Source organism: Jaculus jaculus, chromosome 18 (genome assembly GCF_020740685.1).
Source record: "Jaculus jaculus isolate mJacJac1 chromosome 18, mJacJac1.mat.Y.cur, whole genome shotgun sequence".
Taxonomy (NCBI): Eukaryota; Metazoa; Chordata; class Mammalia; order Rodentia; family Dipodidae; genus Jaculus; species Jaculus jaculus.
This window is the reverse complement of record NC_059119.1, coordinates 63,172,101-63,188,424: the sequence shown is the minus strand read 5'-3', so window position 1 is coordinate 63,188,424 and position 16,324 is coordinate 63,172,101. Positions and strand designations below refer to the sequence as shown.

Below are 16,324 nucleotides of genomic sequence, written 5' to 3'. Positions count from 1 at the left end.
CTGAAGTTCGTTTGCAGTGGCTAGAGGCCCTGGAGCACTCATTCTCTCCTCCCCCTTTCTCTCTCTCTCTCTTCCTCTTTCTTTGTTAAATAAATAAATAAAAATAAAATATAAAAAATTTTTGGAGTGCTTCACAGAGCTAAAGGACATCTTCATAAGGCACTATGGTGCTGAGAAGAAGTGACAGAGAAGTGCTGAGCAATGAAGCATCTCTTTGACACCTTCCAAGGCTCAGGGTCCATTGTGGAAGGGGTGGTAGAAAGAATGTAAGAGCCAAAGGAAGGACAGGACTCCTTACAGCGTGCTCCTCCAGACACAAAATGGCCTGACACCGTGCCTGACACTACCTACACAAGACCATCATTTTTTTATTTATTTATTTTTTTTTCGTTTTTCGAGGTAGGGTCTCACTTTAGCCCAGGCTGACCTGGAATTCACTATGGAGTCTCAGGGTGGCCTCGAACTCACAGTGATCCACCCACCTCTGCCTCCCGAGTGCTGGGATTGAAGGCGTGCGCCACCACGCCCGGCTCCACAAGACCATCATAAGAGGAGGAAAAGATGACGACACCAAAATAAAAGAGAGACTGATTGAGAGGGGAGAGGAGAAATGATGGAGAGTGGAGTTTCAAAGGGGAAAATGGGGAAAGGAAGGGAATTACCATGGGATATTATTTACAATTATGGGAAGTTGTCAATAATTATTTTAAAAAAGAACATCTTTATAGAAAGAATTTACCACACAGCTTTAAGAATATCAAAGACAAGCCAGATGTAGTGGTACAGCAAGGTAGAGGCAGGAGGACCAGAAGTTCAAGGTCATCCTCAGCTACTGTAGGAAGTTCCAGGTCAAGCTGAGCTGCATGAGACCTTTTCTCAAAAGAAAACAAGCAAAACAGAACCAAAAAGATTATTAAGAACTTTATGACAGAATGATCAGGTCAACTATGACAAGAATGTGGCTGGTATCGATCTTCTTGTCCTAATACTGTGCACTGAATACTAATAACACAATGCCTTCAGTCTATGGAGAAAGTATTGTCAATCTCAAGTTGTAAAAGGTATTTTCAGACACTTAAATAGGAACTGGCTAACACAACTTGTGCTGCATACCCTTTCTTAGGAAGTTCTTTAGGTAGATGCTTCAGCTGAACACAGGTCTTCCCACCAGAAGGAAGGGCTGGGATTAGAGAAGAGATGCACTCAGCTCTCACTTCCGGGACAAGGGTCATGGAAGGGACTGTGAAGCGAGCTGACTGCAGATGGAAGCAAAGCCCCAAAGAATGGCCCAGAGCAGCCAAAGGGAGAGAAGGAAATGAACTCTGAAGGCATGAATGCTGCTTCCAAGGATATGGATTTCATTTTTATTTATTTATTTGACAAAGAAAAAGTAAGAGAGAGAGAGAGAGAATGGGCATGCCAGGGCCTCCAGCCACTGTAAACGAACTCCAGATGTGTGAGCCCCCTTGTGCATCTGGCTTATGTGGGTCCTGGGGAGCTGAACCTGGGCTCTTAGGCTTCGTAGGCAAATGCCTTAACCACTAAGCCATCCCTCCAGCCCTGGAATTCAAATTTCAAGTTCACATGCTTTCTAAATTTCTACCAACATTTAATGGCACATTTAAGGGATAAAAATATAGAAAAGGGTTTTTTTTTAATACCTATTTCTCTGTCTAAAACTAAATCTTTGGAAGTTTATTTTCTCCCAAAGGAAACAATGATCATGAGAACTGTATGCTGCAGGCTGGGCATGGGGGTACAGGCTCGTCATGCCAGCACTCAGGAGGCTAAGGCAGAGGGACCTCAAATTCCATGCCAGCCTGGACAAATGACATGCTGCCTCACTAACAAACAAACAAAAAAAGTAAATCATGTTCCCTCCAGTCAACTTAAACAAAACAAGAATGTTTTCTACTGACCTGCCAACATGATCAGTATCCTCAGTTTGAGGGGAACTGAAGATTAACCCAGGGGCTCATGCATGTGAAGCTATACCACCGAGCTACATCCCTAGCCTTCTTTTTGTCTTAAAACAGTGTCTCCCTAAGTTGCCCAGGCTGTCCTTGAAGTTGTAATTCTCCTGGCTCAGCTTCCTGTGTTGCTGGGGATTATAGTCCTGAGCCACTAGACCAGACTTTTTGAGACATGATCTTACTATATAACCCAGATTGGCTTTGAACTCTTGAATGTCCTGCCTCATCTTCCCAAGTGCTAGGATAATAGGCATGCACCACCACACCCAAATAATTTATGTTATTTATTTATTTATGTTATTTATTTGAGAGAGAGAGAGAGGTTAGGGCGGGGGGATGGGCATGCCAGGGACTTCAGCTGCTGCAAATGAACTCCAGATGCATGTTCCACTTTAAGCATCTGGTTTATGTGGGTCCTGGGGAATTGAACCTGGGTTCCTTGGCTTTGCAGGCAAGAGCTTTAATCGCTAAGCCATCTCTCTAGCCCTATCAGGGTTTTTGGTTTTTGTTGTTGTTTTGTTTTGTTTGAAGCAAGGTCTCTGTGGTGGTTTGAATCAGATGTCTCCCGTAAGCTCATGGGCCATGAATGTGAGGTTGAGGCTTACTGGAGGAGGGCTGCTGGGGGCAGGCCCTGAGGTTTGCTGGCTCCCAGTTTGCCAGCGCTAGCTCAGCTCGCTCTCCTGCTGCTGTGGTAGGAGTGACGTCCAGCCTCTGCTCATGCCATGCTGTCCCCTGTCACCATGGAGCTTCCCCTTCAAGACTCTAAGCCAAAAACTTTCCTTCCATCAGTAGCTTTTTGGTAGGACCCTTGTCCCAGAAAACATGCAGGTAGCTACAATAGTCTCACTCTAGCCCAGGCTGACCTGGAACATACTGTGTAGCCCCAAGCTGGCCTCAAACTCATGGCAATCCTACCTCGGTCTCCTGAGTGCTGGGACGAAAGGCAAGCATCACTACACCCAGCCAATTATTAGTTTTTAAAGGTGCTCAGAATAAGTAACTTATAAAGCCAACACATAATGCTAAAAAAAAAAAAGTTGAGCTTTTATTATCTTCTAGTACAGAGACTCACAAACTCTCCATTACATACTTTTGCTCACTTTAGAAGTACCCATCTACCAATGTGTCTATACTCATTCCTATGCCTGCATCTGTGTCTATGGACACTTCAGTACAAACCACACAGTGCCAGTTCCACCAGATCCACTCGCCAGCTGAGACCTTGGATGGTCCATCAGACAGCGAGGGGCCACTATTCCCTTCATAGCAAGGAGTCTCGGTGCTGTTACAAGGATTAACGGAGAAAATTTAAGACACATAACACCATGTGCCCCACAGAGTGCAAGCACTCCCTGTGTGCAAATGGTTTCATATTGTAACTGATAATAACACATTTACTGAGCAGTGATGATGGTGAGGCATCTTATATGCCCCATTAACCCAAATGATACTCTGATAGCCTATGAAAATAACTACTCATTTAAAAATAAGGAAATGGGGCTGGAGAGATGGCTTAGTGGTTAAGGCACTTGCTGGCAAAGCCAAAGGACCCAGGTTCAATTCTCTAGGTCCCACGTAAGCCAGATGCACAAGGTGGTGTATGCGTCTGGAGTTTGTTTGCAATGGCTGGAGGCCCTGGCATGCCCATTTTCTCTCTCTCTCTCTCTCTCTCTCTCTCTCTCTCTCTCTCTCTCTCTCTCTCCATATATATATATACATACATACATACATACATACATATGCCTCTTTCTCTAATTACTAAATAAAAAATACTTTTAAAATAAGGAGATGGCTGGGCGTGGTGGCGCATGCCTTTAATCCCAGCACTCAGGAGGCAGAAGTACAAGGATTGTGGTCTGCTTGTGGCCACTCTGAGACTACCTAGTGAAGTCCAGATCAGCCTGGGCTACAGCAAGACTCTACCTTGAAAACTAAACAAATTTTAAAAAGGAAATGGAAAATCAGTAAATTTTTCATAGTCCCAGAGCAAGAATAAGGTTAGGGCAAACCCAAAGATCAGACTCTGCCTAGCTGCACTTCCCATATGAATGTGACTGGCAGTAGTCTTTAGAAACAGGGAAAAAGACCAATTTCCAACGTGCAGTGTTCAGAGCATTGTGCCGTGACTGTCACCTGTTTCTTTGGGCGTCTTAATAGGTAAAACCCTCCACATCGGGCAGGGTGCGCTCAGAAGCAGCGAAAGACACAAGGGAAAGCGCGCTTGTGCTCACTGCAAGACGCGACGGGAAGCAGCGTCTGGAAGCTAATGTGGAAACAAGTCAACTGCTGGCCAATGATACTGAGTGAGTTTTCAGAAATGAAACCTCAGCTAAATAATATAATCATCAGGCTCATAGTTCTCGAACTCCATTAATAAATACCAATTGAGTTCCTGCAGCATGAATGTCGGTGGGGGAACACACACACACACACACACACACACACACACACGTGACCACACAGAGGAGCGATGTGACAGGAGGGTCTGTGCGGAGATGGAAGCTCCCAGGCCTTTCTTCAGGTCTTAAGGATCAAGCTGGACTATGGGAAGGAGGTCATACAAGTATCTGGCCGACTGGAATAGCAAGGGTGAAGGCCCTGACAGAGGAACGCATGCGCCAATCCAAGGATCTAGGAGAAGGCCAGTGTTGATAAAATAGAGGGAAGAGAAGACAATCGTAGGAAATGAGCTTGGAGGTAACCATGGATAGATCACTGCCAGCCTAGGAATTCCTGGAGTGCTCTAAATAAGGAAGTGGCAAGAAAGATCGTACACTAAATGTACCTCTTCACAATCCCCAAAACAACAGGCTAATTTCTCATGTCTTCTTACCCACAGTTCAGAAATCAAGGGAGAGTCAGGATTTTTTACTCATTTCTCAGAAACTTGAGGTAGGCCAAATGGGAGTGTCTACGCAATCAATAAGAACGTCTTAGAACAAGCCACACAGACAAGCACCGGTATGCAGAGACTGCAAGAGGCCCTTAGCAACCCCGTAATAGCGCCCATCAGCCATAAGAGCCAGTCTTCCTTTTCATGGAACTCCCAATTCTCTCAACACTAACTAATCTGGAATGAGTCCTTTTAGCAAACACCCTGAACAGCTTATGCTGCATGGTGAAATTCTAGGACTGCTTCTAAATAACTGCTTGACTTCTTATTACTTTTCTTTTAATGCTGGTGGAATTATACATGGCTAGGAGGCTTAAAAATTAATTTAGTATTTTTCTAAAAATGAAAAATATCATCATAAGCCTACATTCAACGTAGACATCTGGCAGCTACCAGCAGAGGTTGGCACTGCAGATGACAAGACAAGCAGAATCTGGTCGTTGGAGCCAGGGCTCAGTGCGTGGGGGAAACAGAGGCTTTGGAGGGGAGCAAAAAGTGTCGCCTCCAGGGCTGGAGAGATGGTTTAGCGGTTAAACGCTCGCCTGTGAAGCCTATGGACCCCGGTTCGAGGCTCAGTTCCCCACGTCCCACGTTAGCCAGATGCACAAGGGGGCGCATGCATCTGGAGTTCGTTTGCAGTGGCTGGAAGCCCTGGCGCACGCATTCTCTCTCTCTCCCTCTATCTGTTCTTTCTCTCTGTGTCTGTTGCTCTCAAATAAATAAATATAAATTAAAAAAAATTATAAAAAAAAAAAAAGTGTCGCCTCCAGCCAGGACCAGAGGGAAGAAGGGCGGCTATACACACTTGATTAAGCAAATTCCCAAATCCTTTCAGCACATCATAAAATCCCGGGTGCACCTCCTCTGGCCATGACGTCACGTACCCAGCTGGGCAGTCTGGTCACCTCTGTACCAGGCATTCAAGCCCCACAGAGCAGAACACCTTCTAAGGGCAGGAGCACAGAGAGACCCAAGAGAAGCACAAGCATACCAAAAATACTACACTGTGATAACTGAAAAATTAAAAGTTCTAATAGCAATTTTTAAAAACGATGATTTTGCTGTGTTGTTTCACCAAAAGAACTCTTTTTAAAAATATTTTATTTATTTATTTAAGAGAGAGAGGGAGGGAGGGAAAAGGCTGGAGAGATGGCTTAGTGGTTAAGCGCTTGCCTGTGAAGCTAAGGACCCTGGTTCGAGGGTTGGTTCCCCAGGACCCATGTTAGCCAGATGCACAAGGGGGTGCATGAGTATGGAGTTCGTGTGCAGTGGCTGGAGGCCTGGTGCACCCATTCTCATTCTCTTTCTCTCTCTCTGCCTCTTTCTCTCTCTGTCTGCCACTCTCAAATAAATAAATAAAAATTTTAAAAAAACTTCTCTCTCTCTTTTTTTTTTTTTTTTTTTGGTTTTTCGAGGTAGGGTCTCACTCTGGCTCAGGCTGACCTGGAATTCACTATGTAGTCTCAGGGTGGCCTCGAACTCATGGCGATCCTCCTACCTCTGCCTCCCGAGTGCTGGGATTAAAGGCGTGCGCCACCACGCCCGGCTCTCTCTCTTTTTTTTACTTTTTTTTGTTCATTCTTATTTATTTGAGAGTGACAGACAGAATTGTAAGAAATTTATGGCACAATCATGACAATGGAAAACTGCAAACAACTGAGAAATAGCTAAGCATGGAACATCTAAACAGTGGAATACTGCATATACTTGAAAAAGTAATTTTCACAAAATTATAAATTAGAAACAAAGGTCACAAGAAATACATATTCAAAAAAATATGCATATTCAGTATGAGCCCAATTTTGTTTAAATACACAAACTTTTTTTATTGTTGTTTTTTCAAGGTAGGCTCTTGCTGTACCCCAGGTTGACCTGGAATTCATTATGGAGTCTCAGGATGGCCTTGAACTCACGGCGATCCTCCTACCTCTGCCTCCCGAGTGCTGGGATTAAAGGTGTGCGCCACCACGCCCAGCTCCACACATACTTTTTTAAGTTAAAAAATAATCTGGATTGAAGGATAATGGTGGTTTTGAATTTTTTGTGTTTACGTACTTTTATGTTTTGCAACATGAAGAGTCTGAGGAAATAGAAGAGGACTACTTGCAAAGAAGGGGTGTTCAGGATATGGAGACGGCCCAGGGTTAAAGACGCTTGCTTACAAAGGCCTGATGGCCTGGGTTCAATTCCCCATGCCCATGTAAAGCCAGATGCATAAAGCGGCACACGCATCTGGAGTTTGTTTGCAGTGGCAAGAGGCTCTGGTGCATTCCCTTCCCTGTCTCATTCGCTCACACTTATATCTGTTTCCTTACAAATAAATTAACTGATTTTTAAAAAGAAGAGGTGGTTCAGTGGAAGGGGGATAGGGAAGGAGAACAAAGGAAGGTAATGAAGGGCTGGAGAGACAGCCTTGCCGTTAAAAGCACTTGCTTGCAAAGACTAATGGCCCAGGTTCGATTCCTAGCCCCCAAGTAAAGGCAAGTCCACAAAGCGGCACGTGCGTCTGCGGTTCTTTTGTCAGGCAGCGGGCCCGGGGTGCTCATACTCACTCTGCGCCTGCCTCTTCCTCCCTCTCATTCTCGTCCTCTCAAATAAATAAATATCTTTTAAATATTTTAAAAATGTTTTTTAAAAAGAAGGTAATGGGAGGGGGAAGGAAAAAATAAATTAACTTTCTAAATCAGATTAAAAGTGAACTCAGTTACTTTAAGAAACATACTTGAAATGGAAAGGTATATATATCAATACTTACCTGTTTTAAGAGGAGAAAAATCAGCCCCAGGATGAAAAACATCATTAAATACCAATTTCATCTCGCTTTTTTAGGTTACAAATGAACTGAAGTTTACTTTTACCCTCAGTTTTTTTCACCCTAAATCCACTATTTTGCTTTGGTTTTGGTCCTGACTACCAGAAACCACGTGACCTAATACCTGCCTCCTAGTCACTTGAAGGATTCCTAATTCTGAAGAAATCTGAGATCACTTAAATAAGCATCATGTTTAACCAGGAAAAATATAAACAATATATGTCATTCATGACTTTAATTATTAATAAAAGATTAATGTATAATGATTATATAATTCACTTGGCTTGCAAATTAATTTACATGACATATATGTTTGCATTCTATCAGTTAAAATACAAGTATTGTTATCTTGAAGAGTGAAACACTGTGGTAATTATTAGGCAAATATTAATAGGGAAATAAATGCATCTATAAGTATTGAGGAAGGCTTCATGTAAAGAACTTAAGAAAGCATGTTATAATCTTGGAGAAAAACTTTTGTTTGCTTTGAGGCAAGGTCTCAAACTACCCCAGGCTGGCTTCAAACCCACTGCTCTCCTCCTACCTCAGCCCAAATGTATGAGCCATTATGCTAGGCAAGGCAAAAGTTTTAATGTAAATAAGGTTAGATTTTTTTCATAATACACATGTTTGTAAAATTGTTTCCTGGGATAACATTAAGCAAAATACACTTTAAGAACTGTATTTGAATTTGAGTTAGTCTCAGGTGTCAAGAAAACAACGTCCATGAAAAAGCCCTATTTGTCAATTCTGCAGACCTTGTGAATTGAAAGCAGAACAATTAGCTCTGCTATGTCAATTTTACAAAGAGAAGTGAACCCCTAAACTCATGCATAATAAGAAACATGTAAGGACTATGAAGAAAAAGGAAGACATTAAGGAACACATGTTAAGGGAACTGGGCAAAATGGTTCAGTTTAAATGTGCTTCCTTGAAAAGCCTGCCCACCCTCAGTTCAATTTCCAGCCATCCATGTGAAGTAGGACAGGCGTTTGTTTGTGGTAGCAACACACACACACACACACACACACACACACACAGAAATAAAAAAGTAATTATTTTTAAAAGAACACATGTATTATTCCAATCAAACCTGAAGCCAACAGTCTTAGTTAAAATGCTTTAAGAATAAATCCCATTGAGCCAGGCGTGGTGGCACACACCTTTAATCCCAGCACTCGGGAGGCAGAGGTAGGAGGATCACTGTGAGTTGGTGGCCAACCAGAGACTACAATAGTGAATTCCAGGTCAGCACGAGCTAGAGTAAGACCCTACCTCGAAAAACAGAAAAGCAAACAAATAAATAAAATAATAATTTCCATTGCTTAAAAATCTATGCAGAACAGTATTTCAACAATGACAAGAAGACTCTTGATCACTTCAGAAGTTGTAGATCCCCAGCTTCAAATCTACAGTAATTTCTCACTCAGCCATGAGACACTGGATCCCACTGAGATTTGTACATACAATCTTAGGGGACACTTTTCCATATGCTGCACATGTTCCTCAGTTATGTTCCTCTCTTACCTCAGTCAGTTCAAATCTGAGACTGCCAAGTCCACAGAAGTGGTGTTTGAGGGCTGGAGAGAGCTGGCTTAGTGGTTAAGGCACTTGCCTACGAAGCCTAAGGACCCAGGTTCGATTCTCCAGGACCCACGTTAGCCAGATGCACAAGGGGGTGCATGTGTCTGGAATTTCTTTGCAGTGGTTGGAGGCCCTGGCACACCCATTCTCTTGCTCTCTCTCCCTCCCGTCCTCTCTCTGCCTCAAGTAAAATAAATAAATAATTAATTAAAATTTTTTTTTTTACATTTTTTTGTTTATTTATTTATTTAAGAGCGACAGACAGAGAAAGAGGCAGATAGAGACAGATAAAGAATGGGTGCGCCAGGGCTTCTAGCCACTGCAAACGAACTCCAGATGCATGCGCCCCCTTGTGCATCTGGCTAACATGGGTCCTAGGAAATCGAGCCTTGAACCTGGGGTCCTTAGGCTTCACAGGCAAGCGCTTAACCACTAAGCCATCTCTCCAGCCCTAAAATTTTTTTTTAAAGAAGTGGGATTTGGGATGTCTCAGGGTTTCTATCATTGTTTCCAGGATTATTATGAGAACATGCTTATTACTGAACCAGCAACTTTAGTCTTTTAGTACATTCTAGAAAGTAACTGAGGAAAAATAATACATCTTCAAGTGAGCAAAAACACTGGACTTCCAGATGGGAGTGACCCCACCCCACGTGGGCTAGCCATGTTTTCTCGTAGACCCATGATGAGGCGATTCGACAGCACTGATACTTGGTGCACTAAAATTCATAAGCCAGCACTATGCAAAAAGATCTAGATGTCTCTAATTCTAAAGATACTGGCCAGGAATAAATGGGCTTATTCAGACAACTTCTGAATTAAATCCAGAAAGTTTGTGAGCACCTAGAAATGGAACTCTCCAACAGCTACAACTGCCTAAAAATGGAACTGGCTGACCTACTGAAGGGAGCAAGCGCCACCTCCTTGGAGGCATTCAAGCAGAAGGCAGATGGCCATCGACCAGAAGTTCCCCAGGGGAAACTTTATTTCATACAAGCGGTTTGCACAAAAGACACCCTGACAGTCAGGGAGCCCTGGCTTGACGCTGGGTTCTGCGCACACAGAGAGCCAGGCCTGGATGCCCCACCGCGCTGGGAAGTGATGCTGAGCTGGACACAGCTGCTCCTGGATTTTGGACACTGCATGTTTGCTTTTCAATTAGCTCCGTCATCAGACCCTGTCTACTCTGCCTCTGTTCTCCGACACTCAAGCCTATCACAGAGCCTTGCCGTCAACCAACAGTTACCCCAGTATTTACCAAAGAAATGAGCCTGCGTTACTTTGCAAACACTTTCACTGATAAATTGTACCTATGCTCTGGGGCTCCAGGAAAATGTGTCCTCCCTTGGGATTTTAGTGCAAATGTGACTTTCGTTCCCTTGGTTACTTATTTTCCTGGATGATTCCAGAGTGTGGTGGGCGTGTCCTCTTCTTCTATTCTGCTGGGACACTAGCTAGGTATGGTTTCTAACCATCCTCTATACCAGCCCAAGGCCATCTCCTTGAAACGACCCTGGCCATGTGTCAAAGGTCTTGCAAAAAGAGTATGTGCAGCTGGGTGTGGTGGCACACGCCTTTAATCCCAGCACTTGGGAGGCAGAGGTGGGAGGATCACTGTGAGTTCGAGGCTACCTTGAGACTACATAGTGAATTCTAGGTCAGCCTGAGCTAGAGTGAAACCCTACCTCAAAAAAAAAAAAAAAAAAAAAAAGAGTATGTGCAGAAGAGGCATGTAAGTGCAATGACCAAAGTCAATAGAAATCTCCAACTTTCTCATCCACCAAAGGCCTGGGAACTCTCCACATTCTCCAGTATTTGCATCATCTATGAACCTGAGACATGAGAATGAATAAGCCCTGGTTCAGATTCACTAAAGCAGAAACCCTGATGGTAGAGCTCCAGCTGTCTGCTTCATTTTTACTGATAAATACAAATGTAAAAACTGTACATGTTTATGGGGTATCATTGATACTTCGATACATATATGCACTGTAACAGCTTTAGATCATTTAAATGTCTCTAGCTGCTCACTGCTTTAGGTAAAGACATCTGAAACCCTGTCTCCCAGCTTTTCGAAACATACAGCGCATGATCGCTATCTGTGGCCGCCCCGGGTAGCACAGCTCTCCAGGTCTCTGTACTCCGAGCTCAGAGCCAGGGCCCAGCCCTCCCAGTGCCATGCAAGCCTACGCGCTCTCCCTTTGCCAGTGGTGACCGAGACCTCAGCTTCAACGGGATCACAATGAGGCCATGAAGGACTTAGCTTTCTATTTCTGGCTTATTTTATTAAACATAACAATCTCCAGTTCATCCACGTTGTAAATGACATGGTTTCATTCTCGTTATGACAATAATATTCTCTTGTGTAAATGCACCCACACTGCCTTTATACATTTATCAATTGATGGCTGTTTCCATTTCTTGGCTATTGTAACTAATGTTGCAATAACCATGGAAGTGTAGATGTTCATTCAGTGTCCTTGAGGTTCATACTGATTGTCAACTTGACAGGCCCAAGAACCACCTGTGAGGGATAATCTACATTAAATGAGCCTCTGGGCATGACTATGCAGGTAATGCCTTGATCAGAATGACAGGTGTGGGAAAACCTGCCTTACTGGGAATGCCCATCCCAGGGCTGGGGTCTTGGACTATGAAAAGAGCGAGCTGGCTGAGCACAAGCACTCCTCCCTCTCGGCTTCCTCAGTGGGGGTGGACGTGAGCAGCTGCCCCAAGTTCCCGCCACATCTTCCTGGCCATGATGGGCTATAAACTGGAACCGTAGGATAAACGAAACCTGATGCACTCAGCTTTATGTGGCTGGGATGGACCTCCAGACCAGACACAGTTTAAGGGAGGGAAAAAGGATTTACTGAAGCTTACAGATCCAGGGGAAGTTCCATAATGGCAGGAACAGCTGGCCCCTGTCACGGATCCATGCAGAGAGAAAAGCCAAAAGCCACCAGCAGCAGCACAAGCAAGCACGCTCCAGAAACCCAGGCAGAGCTCAAGCACTCCGCCTATCTTTAGCAAGAATTTCAGACAAACCTTAGGGCTGGACCCTAGGATCCTCCCACAGTGACACCTCTTCCAGCCAGGCAGCTGGAAATCCAAGAACCTTTAATAAAACTGAATCTGTTGGGGAACATCCACTCAAACCACCACAAAACCCTTTACCCTTAAGTTGATTTTTTCAGGTATTTTGTCCAAATGAGAACTATACATACATACATATGTGTGTGTGTGTGTGTGTGTGTGTGTGTGTGTGTGTATAAGGTATGGTCTCACTTTAATCCAGGCTGACCTGGAATTCACTATGTAGTCTCTGAGGGTGGCCTTGAACTCACGGCAATCCTCCTACCTCTGCCTCCCAAATGCTGGGATAAAGGCATGTGCCACCATGCCCAGCAGAGAAGTTAACTAATATAATACCGATTTCATTTCCTTTGGAGATAAGCTCAGTGGTACAACTGCTGGATCATATTTGAATTCTATTTTTAATTTTTTGACTACAAGTGTTCATTATCACTCATCATCAGAGAAACATGAATCAAAACACAGTAACATACCATCTCACTGGATCAAGAATAGCCATTATCACCCAGAAGCCATAAGACTATTACTAGAAAAATTTCAGTGCCAAGGATGGGATACCTTCCAGTGAGTTGTTGGCCAGGGAGGTCCCTGATGCCCCCAAAACATTACAGGCTATTACCAAGGTTCTTAGTTTCCCACCAGGAACAGATGATAAGACCTTATTTCTGAAGACTCCACATGCCTGGGCTGCAAGGCCATCAAGAAATCAAACTGGGGCTGAGCTGAAAACCTTCTCCTGGTAGACCAGCTGACAGAAATCTGGAAAAAGCTGCACTGCATGCAGCCTTATGGGAGACAGAAGTCATCAGTGGTGAAAACAATGAACACTGGAAGCCTCAAGTTTGGCCACCCAGGCCAAATGACTGAATGGGTGCAATAGTGGCATATCTGTTATGGGGGGAAACCAACTGCTCTCTAATTGGACTGGAGGCCTGCTCTGTAGGAGGGAATATATGCCCAGTACTGAAAACCTAATCAAAAGCCTATGGTGGGGGAGGTCATGAGCCTTAGGTGTGTAATGCCTGCTCTTGTCTGGCTAAATGCATATATTATGCTCACCAAACTGCCCTGTAAGCACTTTACTTAATGTTCATACCTAATGCTACTCTCACTTTTGGTCAGAAAAGCTTCTCTTTTCAGATGGTGGTGACCACTGAGATGACCCAAAAGGTACCTTAGTGCTGAGAAGAAGCCGACAGAGGAGTGCTCAGCACTAAAATATCTCTATCACACCCTACAAGGCTCAGGGTCCTGAGGTCCACCTCAGGAAGAGGTGGTGAAAATACTTTAAGAACGGAAGGAAGGGTAGGACTCCTTACAATGCAACTGACCAAACAGAAATTGGCCTTGATATCTATGACCTCACAGTGCCTAGCACTCTCTTCACAAGACCCTCATAATAGGAGGAAAAGATGATGACTTGAAATAAAAGGGAAACTAATGGACTGTGGATTTGTGAAGGGGAAAGTGGGGCAGGGGAAGGGATTATCATGGTTTACTGTCTTAAGTATGGAAGCTGTCAACAAAAAGGAAAATAATAAAACCAATTAAAAAAGAATAGCCATTATCAAAAAGAGACAAGTGCTTGTAAGCATGTGGAGAAAAGTGAACCCTTGCACACTGTGGGTGGGAATGTGGATTAGTGAATTATGGAAAAGAGCTACTTTAACAAGGGCTGTGGGGGATTCACATGCATGCCTAGCTGAAGGACAGCTTCTTTAAGTGAGCTAGCCTCAACCTAGCTGAGTGTGTCAGAAAGCGTCTTTGTATGACCAAGTGGTGCAGAAGTAACCAAGGTAGACTGTTAACATAAAAAGTGTTATGTGAGAAAATACATACCTGAAGCAGCCATATCCAAATCCTCATCCCTGCCTTCTAACACTGACTTACATGTCTTCCTCATCTCACAAGGCTCAAGAGCCAGAACAAGCTCTCTTAGGTGGTCTCTCTCTTCTCTCTCTCTCTCTCTCTCTCTCTCTCTCCAGGACCTACTAACAGTCCTGGCTTATGAAGGGTATTTACTTATTCTCTTCTATCTTTACTACCCAATGTTAATTCTCAACATCCAAAGTGATACCAAACTCATCAACTTTCTTTTAACAAAAATGGTCTACAACCACCACCATTCACTGCGGACAAAACTTTCCAAATGTCTAAAACTCAGGGTGATGACACTTGTCAAAGGCTAGTCTTCAATACTTAGTAAGCTGCCTAATTTCAACTTGCAAGAATCTTGCTTGTTATCAGAGGATAGCTTTCCTGCTATGTTAGCTTATTGTAAGACACAAAACAGTTCCCGTTCTCTTTCTGTGCCTCACCCTGGTCCCCACTGCATGCAGCACAAAGCGAAGGTGGTGATCTACTTGCTGAGCCACGTCACCAACTTCATCAGGGCACACTGGCCTGTCTGCACTGCCTTTTTCCTTCGTCCTGCAGAAGCTGAAACTCCTCAGCCAGACATTTACCAAATCTAGACTTAGGGAGAAAATAGAGAAAAATTACTTAATAGTTCATTCTTTTCTAGAGATTCATGTTCTCAATAAAATACAATATGGAAAACAACCCAATACCAGCCTTCTGGCACTATTCTAATCTTTTAAAATCTTTGTTGAAATAGTTCCAACATCCTTTTATTTCTGATATCCTGAGTAGAACTTTTAATGTACTCAAATATTTCCTACCAAACGACATATTCCTAAAAAAAAAAAAAATACACAGTACAGTTTTATGTGGTAAAACTCTGAGTCTGTGCCAAAAACTTGCCTGGAACTTTGATTTCTCCATTAATTTATATTTCTTGTGTCTTATAAGGAAACTGAGTCATCCAAAATGAATCCCCCAAATTCAACTCAAAATCTTAACAGACAGATAATTCAATGACATTCATAACGCTACTCTTCAATTTTGATTACTTCATCACAATCTCCATTCTTGTCTAATGAAAGGCTGAAGCGTAATACTTTGATGCCAAGTTCTGTGGCTCTGGAATATTTTCCAAGAACAAAAGGAGAAGGCACAATTAGCATGGCATTATAGGAAAAGTACAGAGACTACAATTCCTGCGCCCAGGATTACCATTTTCTGCTAAGGAGCCCTTAAACATCTAAGCAGACCACGCACAAGCTGAGACCGCCCTCCACCTGCCTCTGCCTGTGCCCTCTTGGCACTACTAATGCACCAAGAATCCCCATCACTTCTATAATTGGGTTGCAGCTATGATGAACAGCTGTGTCAGGCTTAGCACTGAAGAGGCATGCTGTCACTCTCAGTGAGGCGCTCTGTGGACAAGCTTTAACTCCAAAGCCTGGGTAGTCAGCCATATCATGTGTTCAAAACATTCTGGCCCGAAATTATTATACACCCAAGAAAAACTAAAAATACTAACAAGTGCTTATAAAAACAATGAAGACTTTTCCAAGTATTGCTTGATTTCCTAACTAGGTAGACTTAAAAATATCCCATAAGATGATTTTGATAATATAGACCAGTTAATAAAATTACAATACTGGCTCCTCAAAACCAATAAAAGCATAAAATTACAGCACAATTCAACAATACCCAAAATCCCACTCTTTAATTTTGATTAATACATCACAACCTCTACTCATATTATCTCTTAAGACTTAAGCTCAAGATTTGATCTTCTCTGAATGAAAAAAAAAACTAGTCAAATGCAATTTAATTGCAAACATTTTTATCAGTTCACTTTACATTTCTAAATGAGGAAATATAAGGACTGTATCTTCAACTATTGCTTGATATTGCCCAAAGTTTTCTGTGTTCTGCCTGCCCTGATCTGGTTAAAATCCACGTGTCGGGCTGGAGAGAGGGCTTAGCGGTTAAGCGCTTGCCTGTGAAGCCTAAGGACCCCGGTTCGAGGCTCAGTTCCCCAGGTCCCACGTTAGCCAGATGCACAAGGGGGCGCACGCATCTGGAGTTCGTTTGCAGAGGCTGGAAGCCCTGGCG

The 16,324-nt window shown here is 43.3% G+C and overlaps 1 protein-coding gene across 6 annotated transcripts in view; it reads right to left on the bottom strand.

The window, feature by feature from the left end:
• The window catches only part of Mboat2 (membrane bound O-acyltransferase domain containing 2), a 179,247-nt gene that overhangs the window by 150,353 nt on the left and 12,570 nt on the right, over positions 1 to 16,324 (bottom strand). The window contains exon 2 of one of the 6 annotated variants that reach the window (XM_045137476.1): positions 14,677 to 14,833. The exons of the other annotated variants lie outside the window; for them this stretch is intronic. The gene's annotated coding sequence lies outside the window, so the exon portion shown is untranslated. The remainder of the gene's footprint in view (positions 1 to 14,676; positions 14,834 to 16,324) is intronic. 6 annotated transcript variants of the gene reach the window in all.